The 17352-nt window shown below is 41.8% G+C and overlaps 1 long non-coding RNA gene across 1 annotated transcript in view; it reads right to left on the bottom strand.

The window, feature by feature from the left end:
* Positions 1-16599, bottom strand: part of LOC123652378 — a 39077-nt gene extending 22478 nt beyond the window's left edge. The window contains exons 1-2 of the long non-coding RNA XR_006741689.1: positions 16335-16599; positions 12091-12191 (exon numbers count right to left, since the gene is read on the bottom strand). This is a non-coding gene — a long non-coding RNA (uncharacterized LOC123652378). The remainder of the gene's footprint in view (positions 1-12090; positions 12192-16334) is intronic.
* Positions 16600-17352: the final 753 nt, after the last annotated feature.

Below are 17352 nucleotides of genomic sequence, written 5' to 3'. Positions count from 1 at the left end.
CGTCTGCTTGAGCTGCTGTTTAGCAGGTAAAGGCCTTAGATTCAAACAGACCCAGGTTCGATTCTCAATTCCATTCACGTCAGAGGCAAATAAATGACCTTCTCCTAGCCTTGATATCCTTATTTCTAAACTCGAAATAATGATATTTAATTGGCTTTGAGAATTAAAGAAAATAACATAAGCTAAATATCCAGTGATATGCCTGACACATAGAAGGCCCTCAAAATAGGCGCTGCTGTCACTGTGATTTGACTATTATCATGCATGCATGAAGTCAAACATTGTTCTAGGAAGGGGAAGGTCACACAAAATACACGGGTGCTGGAAAGTCAAATGTCCTTCTGGGGGCCGGGTCCATCATGATCAGGGAAGGCGCCCTAAAAGCTGTCGAGAACCAGAGACTGCTGATTGCACATTCTTTAGGAGTGGTAAGCATAGTTTAGCAGTGTTCGTGACATATTCTGAGAACTTGCAGTTTCACATTTCTTTCTATTTCATTTTAAAAGCTAATGGATCAGAAAAGGAGGTCTTTCTGAAGTTTCCAGCTCTGCCAGTCTCTGTTCAGAACATCCTTGAAGAATAATTTTCTATCTAGTCCCCTGTGAAAAGTGACATTCGTATCCCCTGAAATCTCATCACTGGTTTTTATTGGATCAACTGCTGGTACACTTGACCTTGGCAAAGACTTTTCCTGCCAGCAAGATGGTGCAGGCAGTAGACTGAGGGACTTTTAAAAAGCCTGATTTGTGAGAGACTATTAAAGAGTCTCTTTTAAAAATCTCGTGATTTAGCCGAAGCCGGTTTGGCTTAGTGGTAGAGCATCAGTCTGCGGACTGAAAGGTCCCAGGTTCGATTCCCCAGTCAAGGGCATGTACATTGGTTGCGGGATGTACAAGAGGCAGCTGGTCGATGTTTCTCTCTCATCAACGTTTCTAGCTCTCTATCTCTCTCCCTTCCTCTCTGTAAAAAATCAATAAAAATATTAATAAATAAATAAATAAATAAATAAATAAATAAAAAGTCTCGTGATTTAACTAGACCATGACTGGAGTAAGTTAAGCAGATGGAATAAGTAAACCAACAAGAAAAGCCCAAAGAAGAGTGTCCAGCCATCAACCTCTCCTGGCGCTGGGAAGGCGTCCCCACCACTTACACCTTGCTCTTCCGCATCTAACCCAGCGGGTCCTTCTTCTCCAACGTAGTGACTCCACCCTGCTCCACAGTCCACCCATGAACCTCTGCTGCTGTCTGTCCATGTCCAGAAACATGCTGTGTGAATCTAGGCCAGGATAAAGGAAAATTATGTCATGAATGACTAAAGTCTTCTCACTCTTCTTTACCATATTTTTTATGAGAAAACTTGTATCTATTCAAGAATGCAGCAGTTGAGTATGGTGAGGAATATTTGTACACCTTGACTCAACTGTACTAATGAAAAAATAGCTAATATTTCTTGAGTGTTTATTGTGTTCCAGGATCTGTTTTGACAGCTTTCTACATATATTATTTTTACTTAATGTCAAGATAACCTTATCCCATTTATAACCGAGGAAACACAACATGAGAGATAATAAGTAACTCACCCAAAGTCACACAGCTAGTAAAATAAGAAAATTGAGGTGTGTTTTTTTCACCCAGCTGGTGTAACTCAGTGGTTGAGCATCCACCTATAAACCAGGTCAGGGTTAGTTCCAAGTTAGGGCACATGGCCAGGTTTTGGACTCAATCCCCAATAGGGGGCCATGCAGGAGGCAGCCCTCTCATCATTGATCTCTCTCTCTTTCTTTCTCTCTCTCTCCCTCCCTCCCTCTTCTTCTCTTAAATCAACATAAATATATTTTTTAATATTTTTAATACTAAATGTGATAAAGTCTGCACTAATGTTCTTAACATAGAACCTTCTATTATACTACACTCTAATGCCAACTGCTTACTGACTTTCCTATAACAAATCTGCTCAAGGGGCCCTTGACATCAGATTATGTGACTGTACGTGAGAATTCTTCCATCTTTTGAGACAGATTCAGAAAGACAAACTCTTCCCAGGCAGCACTTTCTCCTATAAAACCTGCACCCACAGCTTAAAATGTGTGAGAGAAGCATGGACCAAACACCCCAGTGGCCTGCCCTGCCCTGTGTGGGAAGTCTCAAGGCTGCCTCGACCTGCATTTCTTTAGGCCGCCCCCTGCCAGTGTGTGCAATACTCAGGTCCAAAGCTCCTCCGCCCCCGCGAAGTACTATGTTGTGTCACGATGAAGAGTTATCAGACATGAGGTTCTTTCCTGACACCATGTTTGGGGTTTACTTTTGAGAGGGTCAACTAAATAACAACAGCATTTTAGAAATGTACAGTGCCAAGACACCTGGCAGGGCTCTGAACCATAACCAGCACTGTCCATCACCTGGCTGCAGGCACCCAGACCTCTGAACAATGAATGAAAGTCCTGGTAACGTGCACTCTCAATAATCCTATGAAGAAAAATAATGCAACCCTAGGTTCTGCTTAGTTCATAGTCAGCATGTACCAGGGCACTGTAATTTGCATTATTTCATTTAACCAACTCTGTGAAGTCAATACAGACACGAAAACTGAGGTCTAGAGAAGGTATGCAACTTTCTCAGTGTTAGTTAGTGACAGAATCCCACCTCAGGAGGTCTGACATGCTTACCTTTTACAATATATCTTTATGCTACACTCCAGGAGAAAATGAGATAGCCAACATCTAGGTCTTCAAATGGCCCCAGGCAGCCATTTTCATCAAAGACTTGCAGGTCTCCCAGGTGGGGATGCTCTATGCCAGTGGTCAGCAAACTCGTTAGTCAACAGAGCCAAATATCAACAGTACAACAATTGAAACTTCTTTTGAGAGTCAAATTTTTTAAACTTAAACTTCTTCTAACGCCAATTCTTCAAAACAGACTCACCCAGGCTGTGGTATTTTGTGGGAGAGCCACACTCAAGGGGCCAAAAAGCCACATGTGGCTTGTGAGTGGCTGTTTGCCTACCACGGCTCTATGCTAACCCATTTCAGTTATAATTTCCCCCCTGCCTGCTGTGGTTCAGCTTTTACATTTTTTAAAGGAGTCCTTTGCTGGAGGAAGACCCACAAACACCACTGGATAGTGGCAGTGGTGGCAATCCACCATGAGCTACTGGGGATTTTTGAGTGGACAGCGCCTCAGTCCCCATTTTGAATGGTGGTGATGTCCTGGATTACTCCCAGAAAGAGTGATCCTTTCCAGGAGGGAAATCCTCCCCAGCATATCTCTAAAATTAAGATGGTTTTTCTGAATTTCAAATCCCAAGAAAAGCTGGTCAAGAAATTGAGAAAATGGGGGAAATTATTATAATTACACCATGAGAACTAAAGCCTAGCAATCACAGAGAGACATTACTGGTTTGAAGAAATCTACTGACATCAAGTAGAACAGCTGGCATGTGCAACCCAGAGTTGATGCCAATATTTCAGAGAAGTGGGACAGGCACCCCGGAAAGGAGGCTGCCCCAATCCAATCAGTTGAGCTTGCCTGTAACTGTTGTCATGTTATAAGTGTGTGTTCATGGTCCTACTGGCTGTCAATGGTAAATCATTTTGGGGGGGAAAAAGAAAGTAATATTAATAAATATGTACTAGTATGCATATATACTGTACTTTATAAATAAAATCCTATTAGAGGTATACTAAAGAATAAAAAATTTTGGAAGTAAAAACAAGTCCTTAACTTGGCAGTTTCAGCATGAGATTCTGTGTTATGCTGTCAGTCTAGCTTGGAGATCCAATGTTACATTATTCAAATTCTACCCAATGATGTTTGCTGGCATTCTCAAGCATTTTGAATATTTGCAATAGGCTACAGTTCTTTGCAAATACTACTAAACTTAATGGCTTTTATTTATTAAATACATTTTCTTAGGTATCCATAATAGTAAGTAAAGAATCTGAAAAATGTTGAGGTATTTTCATAATAACTTAGGATGGGGGGTATTTTTAAGGATTCTTGGGAGTTCTGATTTCTCATCATTGAATCCCAAAAATCAATATCTGTTTGGAAATTTGGAAACATTAGAATTCTTAAGTTAGATGACTGGAGTGGAAAAGGTAGAGTATCCTTTTGCATACAGAAGCATCTATTCTCTATAGCTTTTGGAAGCAAAAGCACCCACGTTAGCCACTAGCTAATTGTTAACATGTCACTGCTAGTGTGGGCTCTCAGGCAAGAGACTTGGGACCAGCTAAAAATGTAAGAGTGTGTGCATACTGCAGTGCACAGAATTCACTCTGCTTGCCATGAGTGAGTTGGAGCAGTCAACTCTAGGTTGTAGGTGGCAATGAAAACAAGATAAAGCCAAACCTAAGTCCAAAGGAAAGAAGAACAAGCTCTATTTTCCAAAGACAACATGAGAATCTTTAAAAAATAATAATAATAATAATAATCCCACTCAAATTTGTGCCTCAATAGATCAGAGAAAGGAGACAGAACCTACCATGAGCTATAAAATTAGAGAAAATGAAGACCCCTTGAGGAACATTCCACAGTTAGTAAGCATTAAAGGCTCCCTGAGAACCTGCCTCCCCTGATATGCTCCTCTTCTCCCTTATTTTTGTACCTCCCTCGGTTTATGGCAAACACTGAGCTCTAGAAAACCTTGTCATAGCCCACTCCTCTGTATGGGAAGTGCCTGCTCTTTAAGAAAGGAGATTACTCACATCATGTTTTCTATATGAATTTTTCTTATGCATCTTTTGTAATCCACTGGGCTTGGGCAGGCCACCCATGCACTTGTGTTCTTATAGATAGATAGATAATAAGATGGATGGATAGATAGATAGATAGATAGATAGATAGATAGATAGATAGATAGATGATAGATAGATAGATAGATAGATAGATGATAGATAGATCCATCTTGCAAAAACAGCTTAGTATAAGGACAGTAATTCATCAAGGAAAGGTCATTGTTTTAAAAGGTTTTTGTCTGTGCATTTACCAAAGATCCTCATTTACAAGTGTATCCCATTCAGAGAGTTAACTGCTAAAGTTCTTTGTTCAGCTACTACACCAAAATGGAACTTTTGAAAAACAGGTTATCTTGCCCTGGCTGATGCGACGCAGTTGGTTGAGCATCATCCCATGCACCAAAAGGTTGCTAGTTCAATTCCTGGATAGGACACATGCCTGGGTTGCAAGCTCAATCCTGATAGGAGGCAGCCAATTGATATTTCTCTGTCTCCCCCTCTCTAAAAAAGTCAATAAAAATACTTTTCTTTAAGAAGAAAAGAAAACTAGTTATCTTTGTGGATGTTTCTCAATAGATTCAGTGTGAATGTTTTGTGCAATTTTCATTTTATTTTATTTCATTTTATAAATAAACTCAAGCATTCTCTAGGAAAGATGTGATGGTGACACTTTTTTAGAAAGGAACAACAACATCCTTTATAAAACAGTCTCCCAATTGCAGTAGCAAGAAAGGCCTAATTAGGTCTCAAACTCTTCCAACTGAAAATGGCATGCAGAATGGCCTGGCATGAACCATGTAGGCAGAAAAAATTGGTCTTTATTCTGTGGAAAATGAGAAATCCTTGCAAGGTTGGTATCACATGTAATATTTTTGGAAGATAAATTTGTCTCCTGAATTGGATGATATAGTCACTTGTCATCCAATAGTTGGCCCATTATTAAAATCACTTATCTTCGAACCTTTTCTATGGTTTAGTCAGTTTTTGCATAGAGAGAAAGAGGCTGCAATGCATTAGTGTATAGATTTAAAGGAGCTACAGAACTTAATGAAAGCAAAAGACTTAGTGAATGAATGGATGAATGAGCAAGTCACTGAGGCTCTCTAAGCTCCACTTTTCTCATCAGTAAATTGAAAATGAAATACCTGACGCATGAAAATGAGTGTAAATGCTCAGAACGGTGTTAATCATACAATCCTTAGTTCTCCAAAAGTTAGGCAGTATAATCATCATCACCATCACCAACACTGCCACCAAAATCACCACCACCATCATCACCACCACCACTACCACCAGACCACTAGCATCATCATCACCACCACCACCAGCCACCAGGCCCACCACCATCATCATCACCACCACCAGGACCACCAGTATCAATACCACCCTTTCCCACCAGGACCACCAGCCATCATCACCACCACCACCATCAGGACTACCAGCAGCATCACCACCACCACCACTGCCAATGCCACCAGAATCACCATCATCATCACCAGCATCACTGCCACCAGGACAACTACTATCCATCACCAGCAGCCACAGCAGCAGCAGCATATCATGCTTCCCACATCAGGCCTCTATGCAGGCCTGCCTGCCCAGAATTTTTTGAATTTCACTCCACAGGCCTCTTCTTATTGGTCATCTTAGATATCCCAAATTGCTCTTCCCCAGCATGGATAAGATCCAATCAGGAGCAGGCTCTGGGGAAATAATTAAGGAGACTGAAAGCATCGACCAGGAAAACAAATTACGTGTTAACTCAAGTACAATGACCAATCTCCAGAATATTTAAATTGGTTGGGCACCCTTTGTGTTATTTAAGTATTTCTTATAGATGCTAATCCATCTCACTGGGACTCCTTTACAAATGGCAGCTGCCAACAAATACCCTTGGTTAAATCCACCTTCAAAGAATTATTCAGAAATGGGTGTGTCCTGTGTTCCTCTGAGAACCAAGTTAAGATTATTTGTTCCCCACTCAGTTCATCTTTTACCCCCAAATGCATTCTCTGAGAGCAATCTTCCTCTTTAGGAGTTCCTCTCTTGGTTTTTAGAGAAATTTTTTGGCTTGAACTCTTCCTAAAATTAAAGCCAACTGCTGTTGCTCTCTGATGCAGTGATATTTCACTCTGGCCGGAGCTGACTATCACAGAAACATCCCAAACCACATAAGTTCTTATTGTTTAAACTGTCTTAAGCAGCTGTTAAAACATACCCGAAGATATCAAAGCCACTCTAATTAACTTCCTGCTTCTCTGGGACTTCAAAGTCTTTCAAAAAGTTTTAAATAGGGTTTTTATAGAGAATTTGACCTAATATTTAAAGAAAATTCTGCAAGCTTGCCCAAGAAACTCCAACTTCTTCCCTTTTCCATACCCACTTCACTCCCTACTGCACAAAATATTAGAGTTCTGCTACTAGCAATGAGAATTGAGGAGAAATTTTTAAATCTGTCATAACCACAAAGGTAGACCTCTTTATGCTCGCCCATGCTGTTTCTCAGGTTGGTAGTTGACGTCCTGCCTGAATGGCTATCCAAGCCCAAGTCCTTCCCAACCGGCAACCCATTCCCAGCCTTCAGGACAGCTCCACCGCACCTTCTCTGGGAAGTGGCCTTGACTCTCCCAAGCTGGGGTGCCGCTCCCTTCTCTGGCGCCTGCACAGTTCCCACATGTCTGCTTGGCCTTAATCACAACCAATTGGAATGTACCGTTTACATGTCTGTCTCCCTGTCTAGACCGTGAGGTCCACAGGGCAGGATCTGTTTTGTATGAAGCACTGTGCTCCCACAGCCTCACAAAGGGTTCCACTCATCCATGGTCAATAGAGGTCTGATCATCGACTGAATTGCAACTCATTCTGGGAGAAGTAGGATTGTATTTTAATCGATCCTTTCTTTCTTTCTATTTTTCTCCGTACCCTTTCTACAAACATCCTGACAAAGGCATTGTACCTAGTGATCACTGCTCTGAGAAGTAGTGTCACAAAAATAGCCAAAACTTTGAAATAAGGCAAAAAGAAAAGAAAAAAAAAGTAGCATATCTTTTCAACATTACCCAAGGCCCCTTTTCTGGGAATATACATTTAGTTCATTTCATTGTTTGCCATGGACTAACGGTCCCTAACTTAGTGATGTTGCCCATTCTCTTACACATTTTTGCCCAGTAGAGATGCAAATAATTTCTGTCCAGTGGGGCAGATAATCCCTAAGATTTATGGCCTGTCACACATTAGCCAGTTTATATCTAAGCCTAACATTTCTTTATGTAATTGCCTATAAATATTTTCGTTTCATAGGTCGTTTCTGAGCAGGCCATAGGTAACATCTTCCTGGTTCCCTCATTAATTAATGAGTTAAATAAAATCTTTGACTTATGTTTCTTTTATATTTCTCTAAGGGTTAAAAATGTACTTTTTATTTTTTTTTCAAAATAATTTTTTAACACCAGTTGTAAAACAGATTAACATGTAAAACCAAAAGGTCAAACAGGGTAGGTTCCATGGAGCCAAAGAGAGCCCTGAACAGAAGCAGCTCTGCTAGGAATTTCCTAAAACCTCTCACACAAAAATGGGGACAACATGCTAAGCTCCCTGTCTCCCTCACAGGACTATTGAGATAATCAAACAGGAAGATTTAAAGAATTTTGGAAAAGTCTTAAGCACCAGTGCCCCAGGAAGGGGTCTTGTTGTAAAGGAAGGCCAGCTTTTGTCCCAGAAAACAGTGATTGGGGGGGGCAAGATATGGAAGTGATAGCATTATCATTAGTTAGTTACTAATAATAGGAAAGGAGAAAAGGAAGGCCAGACATGATAGTCATGTCATCTGGGCAACTTCACCAGGAAGCTACTTTACATTCCCCAAGGCACCACTGGCCCGTTCCCTGCAGATCACTGGGGAAAGGGACTGGAAAAAGGAGAGAGAGACACACACATAGTAAAGTTGGAAGGCGCCTGCCAGTCAAATCCGGGAACAAAGATTGTTGGCCAGAATAAGCAGGGCCAAGGCAAGCCTGGGGAAATTTGGGGATACCCCTCAAACAAAGCAGTTCGCTCTCTCCCTTGGCTTCCATGCATTGGCCCGTGTTCCCTCCAAGCTATGTGATGCCACACGCAATGGACTCATGGACTGCAGCAGGGAACACAAGCTAAGCTAGCCTGATGCTGATCTGAACTCTGCTCCTACATGGAAAGGAAATTCTCAACATGGCTCTGTTCTAGCTCTTCTGAAGCCACAGCTAGACTTCTTCCTTAGGGGGTTCTCGGGTGAAGGCGTAAGGAAGGGAGGCGTGGAGGGATGAAGGGAAATGGGTCCTTGAAAACTCAGATTGGATTCCATAGAAATAAAGCTTTCTATAATATCTCATCCTCCCATGGGAGTCTCAGAAAATTCCTTTTCTCAGGATATCACAAGAAGCCCACTCCCACTAGCAACCAGTGAGACAAGGACCTCTCCGCACTGATAACAGGAGACTGGAATGAACACAAGAGACTGGAATGAACACAGATAGAAAGGAGCTACTGCCATCTCCAGATTAAGCCACTCTCGCCTCTTGCCTGAACATTAGATAGGCCTTCTAGAGCTTCTGCCCCCATCCATTCTGAACACAGCAGCTGGTGTGCTTTCAAAGCTGTAAAAGAGATACTATCACACCCCTGCTTCAAGCTCCCCACTGGCTTTCCAACACTCTCAGGATAAAATGTAAGCTCTATATTTGGGACTACAAGATGCTATGTGATCCAGCTCCATGGCTAACTTTCCAAGCTCATCTCACCCACACTCACTTTGCTCCAGCTCACCCAGGTGTTGTTAGCTTTCTCATACATGCTTAGCTTTCTCACCTCGGGGCCTTTGCACTTGCTATTTCTTCTGCCTAAAACTTCCAACTCCATCCCACTTTCTCCATATTACTGGCCTTTTCTTGTGATGTTAACTTAAATTTCACCCTCCCAAAGAGACTTCCTCCCTCCTTATATCTACCATTCTTCTCTCTCTCTGTGTGTGTGTACCCTGTTCTTTTCCTTTACAGCACTCCCCATAATGTGAATATGCTAATGTATTGTCTGTCTCCCCAACCAGACCATAAGTACTACATGGTCTGTGTCTCTTGTGTTTGCCTTCATGTCTGGCACATAGTAGGTGCTTAGTATACATTTGTTGAATCAATGAAAGTAAAGACATGATAAATGGTAGCTGGTGCCAAGTCTGTATACATTTCTGAACAAGACCAATACAGGTCCCATCCCTTAATCTTGAGCAAAAATTTCAAAAGACAGAAGCCAAGAAGAAAATTTTCCAAGCTCCCAAGCATCGACTCAGAGTCACTTTCAAGAACAGAAATGCTTTGCCTCAGGAACTACCGTGTTTCCCCGAAAATAAGACATCCTCTGAAAATAAGACCTAGCACAACTTTGGGAGAAAAAATTAATATAAGACACTGTCTTATTTTCGGGGAAACAGGGTAGTAATAACATTTCTCCTCATCAGGCACTTCATTTAGTAACTCCGAAGACATGGAATGTCTTCAGGAAAAGAGAATAGCCCTTTCTTCCAAGAATTAGATGTTACCCAGAAACTCTACTGTATCTGTACCCAAGGGCTAGGTTTAAAGCAGATGAAAGAAGCAGCCAATTGGAATTCAGGAATATTTCAACAGCAAGGGGAGAGAAAAATCCCAGAGGCCTCACAGACCCCGCCCTGTTGGCTTCAGGGCGTCGGATTACATGGCTCCCTCTAAACTGGCCCGTGTTTCTTAATGAGCCCAAGGATACAGCTCCATTTCCTGGGCTTAGGGTGTTACGAAGTCTCCTCCCAGGCACTCCAACCTCTTGTGCAAGATGCCCTGGTCACCTTCAAGATTTCCCCCATAGGCCCCTGGGCTGCACTGATTCAGCGGCAGGCCTCCTGTGGAAAGATTCCTTCAGCAGGAGATGCTCCTTCAGAGCTGCTGGGTGATGGAGGGCTGTCTGCTTTCTCGTTTTTTTCATGTCAAGAATATCAAACAACCGAAGCCGGTTTGGCTCAGTGGTAGAGCGTCGGTCTGCGGACTGAGGGGTTCCAGGTTCAATCCCGGTCAAGGGCAGTACATTGGTTGCGGGCACATCCCTGGTAGGGGGTGTGCAAGAGGCAGCTGGTCGATGTTTCTCTCTCATCGATGTTTCTGGCTCTCTATCTCTCTCTCCCTTCCTCTCTGTAAAAAATCAATAAAATATATTTTTTTAAAAAAAAGAAAAGAATATCAAACAGCAGCAAAATGTGTTTCCTAGAAAGGTGTCTGGTTTGCCTTGAGCTCAGATTCTGCTGGAAATCAGTCCCTGGAAGTGCCCCTAAATGGTATGTGGCCACCCTGGTCAGTGTCTTGGTTAGTTGGAGTGACCTCTCAAACACCAAAAGGGTTGCAGGTTCGATTCCCGGTCAGGGCATCTATCTAGGTTGTGGGTTCAATCCCCAGTAGAGTGCATTTAGGAGGCAACCAATCAATGCTTCACTCACATCAATGTTTATCTCTCTGTTTCTCCCTTGACCTCTCTAAAATAAATAAATAAATAAAGCATTCGATTAATTAATTAATTAATTAATTAAGAGGCGCATGACTAACTATGACACTGAGGCAGGGGTGCAAATCACCACACAATCCGAGATAGATTTATGATGGCAGAGAATACCAGTTTTCCTTTTTCAGATGCCAAAGCCAATTTTCTCCACACCAGCCAATCTGCCTGCCCTCAAAGGCTAAGCTGCAGCCTTCATAGCCACGATCCCCACTATACACACACACACACACACACACACACACACACACACTCATGCAGCCCTCAAGTCCCAACCCCAAAATCCAAATTGCACTGTTCCTCATATCACTCTGAGGCCAGTGTAATTCAAGAAGCTGCTTTCCTTCCCCCAAATGCATTAAACGCATGATTTCTTCAATCTCAGAAAACTACACACATGAACTTGTTACCAATGCTTTGTTTAACTGTTTTTCCTTAGAAATAGTCTTGTAGCCAAAAATAGAACAGTTTCCATTCTGAGGAACACGCAGCATCCATGGGAATTAAAGTGGTGCTTCATGCCTCTCCAGAAAATCTCTGCCAAGCATGCACAATCGGACACACATAAGCTACTTGCACGTTCTCAAAAGCTGCTTTCTGTAGGTACAGTGGTGGTCAGGAGCCAAACGTCTGCTGCTTATTTCCTACCCAAGAAACTTATCAGAAAAGAGCACGAGGTTACCACAAGGACGTTTTATAAGAAACATCTAACTTAATCTAGTGTCATGGCTTTGAGAATGGCCCCATTTCCATCCCTCCTCCCGCCCACCAGCATCCCAAAATTTCTCTCAAGACTTACTCTTCTGAAATCCCAAAGCTTCTCTCAGCACAAAGTTCATGGCCTTCATTCTAGCAAGCCACTGTTGGATGATTAGCCGGAAGTTCTCTCCAAAGTTATCCCTAGGATGAAACCAGAAATGGCAAAGTTAGGAAAATCTCCTCAAGCTTCAATGCTGAACAATATGCACAGGTGAAATAGACTGAGGTGAAATAGACTGTAGTAAACTGTCAGAATAACAGTCACCCAGGAAATTATGCCCTTAGCACAAACTATGGGAGTGTTTTGCTAAAAGTTTATTATTCTCAGTATTTCTATGATCCTTTTTAACGGAGCTCAATGGTTACAACAGCATCTCCTATGTTTACATTTGAACATGCAACCCATTGTACGTCCTCGAGCCCCTCCTAAGCAGGGAGTGGGTTCGCTATAAGATCTGCCAGGACTGCATTTTTATGTTCAGCTGGTAAATATTTGGTTATTGTTGAGAGAGAGAAAAATGAAGAGTCCTTCAAATAACCATCTAATGTTGCCACCAAAGGTAGGAAAGACCAGTAAGCCAATGTAGAGAGAGTCAAGGAGAGGCCAAGAAATGGAGAAACGCATGAGAATAAGGAGGGAAAGAGGAAGTGGCAGAGAGAGAGGAATCAGAATGTCAGACATTAATTGGTGGAGGGTAGAGATGAACAGAAGCAGGTTGACTGGTCCAAGTTGGAACATAAGAAGACAAGCATGGCAAGGGAGAGAGGATGGGAAAGGGAGGCGGTATTGCCAAGTGGTTAAAGGTCAGTAATCTAGCAGCCTGGTTACATTGGGCCAGTTCATCCCTCTGTGTCTCAGTTACTTCACGTATTAGATAGAGAGCATACGATCTCGTGGAGATAGGTGCAGATTAAATGAGCTTATATATGTGATGCTTAGCACAGTGCTTGGTGCTGAGTAAACATTTAACAAATATTGGCTACTTTTATTGCCAAAGGACAAATAGGTTGTTACATTTCCATCAGAGAATATTTGCTTATGAGTTAAACCTCCAGATTTCTTGTCTTTACTCTTCCAGTGCACTTAGGAGCAAAAACATTTATGAGGGAGGTATGAGCCCAAGCAAGTGTCAGTGAAAGGAGAAACTGCAGGATAACAGCCCTATTACTAACAAGTACTCTGAACATGAATGAGACCCCTGACATTGAAAAAGAAAGAATTCAGCCAAAACCAGTTTGGCTCAGTGGTAGAGCGTTGGTCTGCAGACTGAAAGGTCCCAGGTTCGATTCCGGTCAAGGGCATGTACCTGGATTGCGGGCACATCCCCAGTAGAGGGTCTGCAAGAGGCAGCTGGTCGATGTTTCTCTCTCATTGACATTTCTAGCTCTCTATCTCTCTCTCTCTTCCTCTCTGTAAAAAGTCAATAAAATATTTTTTTTAAAAGAAAAAGAAAGAATTCATAACTACCAATTAATTACAACCATTCTTTTCTACTTCATTATTTCAATTACTCAACAAACATTGTCCAAGCAACTCTTTAAACCTGCACACATTTAGTCTTGCTCTGCTCCAGCTAATCTTTCTAACATCAAGTTGAGCCCTTTCCACCAGCCTCACTACTTTATAACTGTGCCTGGGTAATTATTTAATATGAATTTCTTATAAGCCTGCGCCCTTGCATTTACTCATACTCAAGCTGTCTACTCAGTCTGGACTTCCCTTTCCTTTTCCTTCCGTCTAGTAAGATACTAGTCATTCTTCCAGGCCAAATGTTGTGGGGTTTTTTGTACCCCCTATTTTCATCTCCCCGACTGTCCAGCAGAACAAATCTCCTCACCTCAGCACCCTTGTTGAATACACAGTGAATACATATACCTTGTTATGGGTAAAATCATGTTTCACAAAGATGATATGTTAAAGTCCTAAACCTTCTGTACCTCATTTAGAAATAGGATCTTTATAGAGGTAATCAAGTTAAAATGAGGTCAGTAGGATGGGTTCTAACCAATATTACTGATGTTCTTATAAAATGGGGACATTTGCACACAGAGACAGACTTGTACAGAAGGGAAATTATGTGGAGAGATACATGGAGGAAGCCAATGTGAGGGTGGAAAATTGAAGTGATCCATCTACAAGCCAAAGAATGCCAAAGATTGCCAGCAAATAACCAGAAAGTAGGAAAGGGGCATGGAACACATTCTCCCTCAAGCTCTCAGAAGGAGCCAACCCTGCAAAACATTGACTCAAAACTGTGAGGCAGTAAGTGAGTTGCCCAGTCCGTGAGACTTTGTTATAGCAGCCTGTGGAGGCCAGGACACACCTGCATCACAGCATGTGTTCAGTTTCCAGGTGTGCTCCTTACAATTGGGCACTGAGTCATATTTAACTTTGGATCTCAGGCCTCTTATAGGATGTGGCAGGTAAATGGGTCCCTGGACTTTAAATTCTTATTACATAATCCTTTAGAAATCCATAGTCTAGAACAGGGGCAGGAAACCATGGCTCATGGGACCAATCCAGCCCACTGTCTGTTTTGGATAATAAAGTTTTATTGGAATGCAGCCACGCTCACTCATCGATGTTTTGTCTGTGACCAATTTCACACTATAACCACAGAGTTGAGTAGTTATAACAGAGACCATATGGCTCTCAGAGACTAAAATATTTACTCTCTGGCCCTTTACCAAAAAAACTTACTGACCCCTCGTCTCAAAGAAAAGAAACATAAATGAAGCATAGCAATAAACTCTATAATAAGAAGCATAATATGCAAATCGATTGAATACCAAACAGTAGAACAACCATCCTGGCGACATTCTGACAAAGCTGGGGCTGTGAGGACCTACCCTTGCACAAATTTCGTGCATTGGGCCTCTAGTAATTGTTATAATAATGCACAGATAGTACAGAAAAGGGAATAGTGGTTGAATCAAAGTCTTCATGGAGAAGGAGACATTTGAAAAGTGAAAGACAAATTTTACTCAAAAAAGGGCAAAATACTTAATTTATGCACTTTCCTTTGCTGCTTTAACTGGTGATTTCTGCATTAGACATCGCATAGTGGTTAAGGGCTGGAATTGGAGCTGGTTAGGGGAAAAACTGATCATGGGCTCTAATCTCTACACATTGAGCTTGACTCACCAGTGGCATATCCAAGAAGAGATGTTTAACCTCTGGACACTGCCAAGCAATCTAGGTCAGAGACACAGATTTGGGAGCCAATATAATAAAGATGAAGCCATTGCAGGAGGACAGAAGACTACTCAGGAGAAGAGTGGAAAGTGAGGAAAGATGATTGCACATAAAACTCACGGGGACTTCAGAACTTAAGTGGCAGGAAGAGAAAGAGACCCTAAAAAATTTGAGCAGAAGCAAAACAGGAAAAAAGGAGGGAGTCATGTCTGCCCCTAAGGCCCGGGGAATGGTGCCAAAGGCCAGGAGGACCAATCCATCAGATCTGACAACTAGAAGACCACATAGCCTAATTTCAACTGCTCAACACTGGCACAAATTATACTTCAAACTAAGTGATTAGAAAGAGCACACTTCAGTCATCATTAGGGGGGTGGGGGAATAAAGAGTGTGACAAAGGCAAAGAAGGAATTTCAGAAAGAGTTGAGGTAAACATCAAAATCAAAGACAAATGGGCTGAAATTAATGCCTCAGCCATAAATCTAAATGTTATACTCTTTCTATATAGATTCTATCCTTTATATAAATTCAAAGGGACTGAATATTAATCGAGTGCAGAGGATCCATTGGACAGCCAAGCCAATCAAACAATTGATTAACAACCTCTTAACAGGCATTAAGGTAATCACAGCTCTGTGCCAGGTGCTGCGCTAGTTGCTTCACACCGATTACCTTATCTGATCTCCACTAAGTAGTGAATGAATATACTGTATAATCTGTATTTTTTCCGGATGAGGCTCAGGAAGGTCACACAACTACACCCATTCCAAGAAGAACCAAGAGCAGAAGTATGGAGGGGATGGGAGAGTGAAGCCAATATTTATGGAGTGCTTACTCTATGGAAGTGTTTATTTAAGAATTTACATACTTTGGCTCCTTTAAACTTCGCAACAACTCATGTGGAAGAGAAGTTGGTAAGGACATGAACTTGGAGAGGTCCAATACAGTGTCAAAGGTCAAAATTGAGAGAAAAACTTTGTTTTCCAAAGGATTCCTGCAGAACTCACAAATAAATTAACTACTGAGCGATTTGAAGGTAAGGGCAGTCTTAAGTTAATGCTAAAATAATTCAAAATAACTTCGAGTACCTTCTAAGTGATCTCTGAAGGGCTCCTCTGACTCTGAATGAAGAGCAACAAACAGAACTTCCAGCTGCTGCTGTTCCCCTCCTCCACCCAGAAACCAGAAATACCCTGACAGCAGCAGTGGCTTCAAGCTCCTCCTCCTTGAAATACATTGGGGGGCCAGATAACTGGAAGGTTCATTCCAGCATTGAAAGTCAATGTTTCCAAGCAGAGTAGAGAGGGTGGCAGGTAAAGGGTGTTCAGTACTTGTTTATTAAATACTCAATTCAACTGAGACTAAGAAAGGCTCGACTAAAGAATTTTGGGACAACTTTGCAATTGTCAAAAATCACTCCCCTGTTTTTTGGAGGACTCCGTTCTGCAAGGTTTTTACTCACCCTGCTCTACACAGCTCCCAATGCAGTACGAGGTCCACACCCTCTCCCTGCCTCATTCGTGCATTCATTCCACAAACAAAAAAATCCTTGCTATGAATGTAGGTGGTACCTTTTAGTCAACACAAAAGAAAATGTTGGAAGAATGGAGCGTGCTAAAGAAAAAAAGAAGAAGAAAAAAAGGGAAAGCCTTTGGTTTAAGGACAATTATTGTTCATGATGCTTGATGGGAGACAAGGAAATAGATGACTTGTTCTTCATCATGCTTCTAATTAAGCATTTGAGTTCTTCGTTGTTGACGATGGTGAAATAAAACCCCCCCTCTTCGCTGGTGGAAGCACTCACTGCTTCTGTAAAATCATCTGGCAATTCTTATCATGAGCTTCAGAGTTAAGTCCAGCCCTTTGAGCTCTGAAGTTTACTTCCCAGGACATAAACATAGAAAAATTGCCAGAAAAACAGACTGAGAAGACTATAACATATTGATTAATTTCTGGATGCATATGCCTATATTCTAATGCTCACTGGTTATAGAACACGAGCCACTTACCCTCTCTGTGCCTTGGGATTCTTCATCTGCAAGATGGGCATGATAATAGTCTCTGCATCACGGAGTCGTTAAGAGGATTAACTGAGTTATTAAATGT

The sequence above is a fragment of the Pipistrellus kuhlii genome, unplaced genomic scaffold (genome assembly GCF_014108245.1).
Source record: "Pipistrellus kuhlii isolate mPipKuh1 unplaced genomic scaffold, mPipKuh1.p scaffold_m20_p_15, whole genome shotgun sequence".
Lineage (NCBI taxonomy): Eukaryota > Metazoa > Chordata > Mammalia > Chiroptera > Vespertilionidae > Pipistrellus > Pipistrellus kuhlii.
This window is presented reverse-complemented; position numbering and strand designations above follow the sequence as displayed.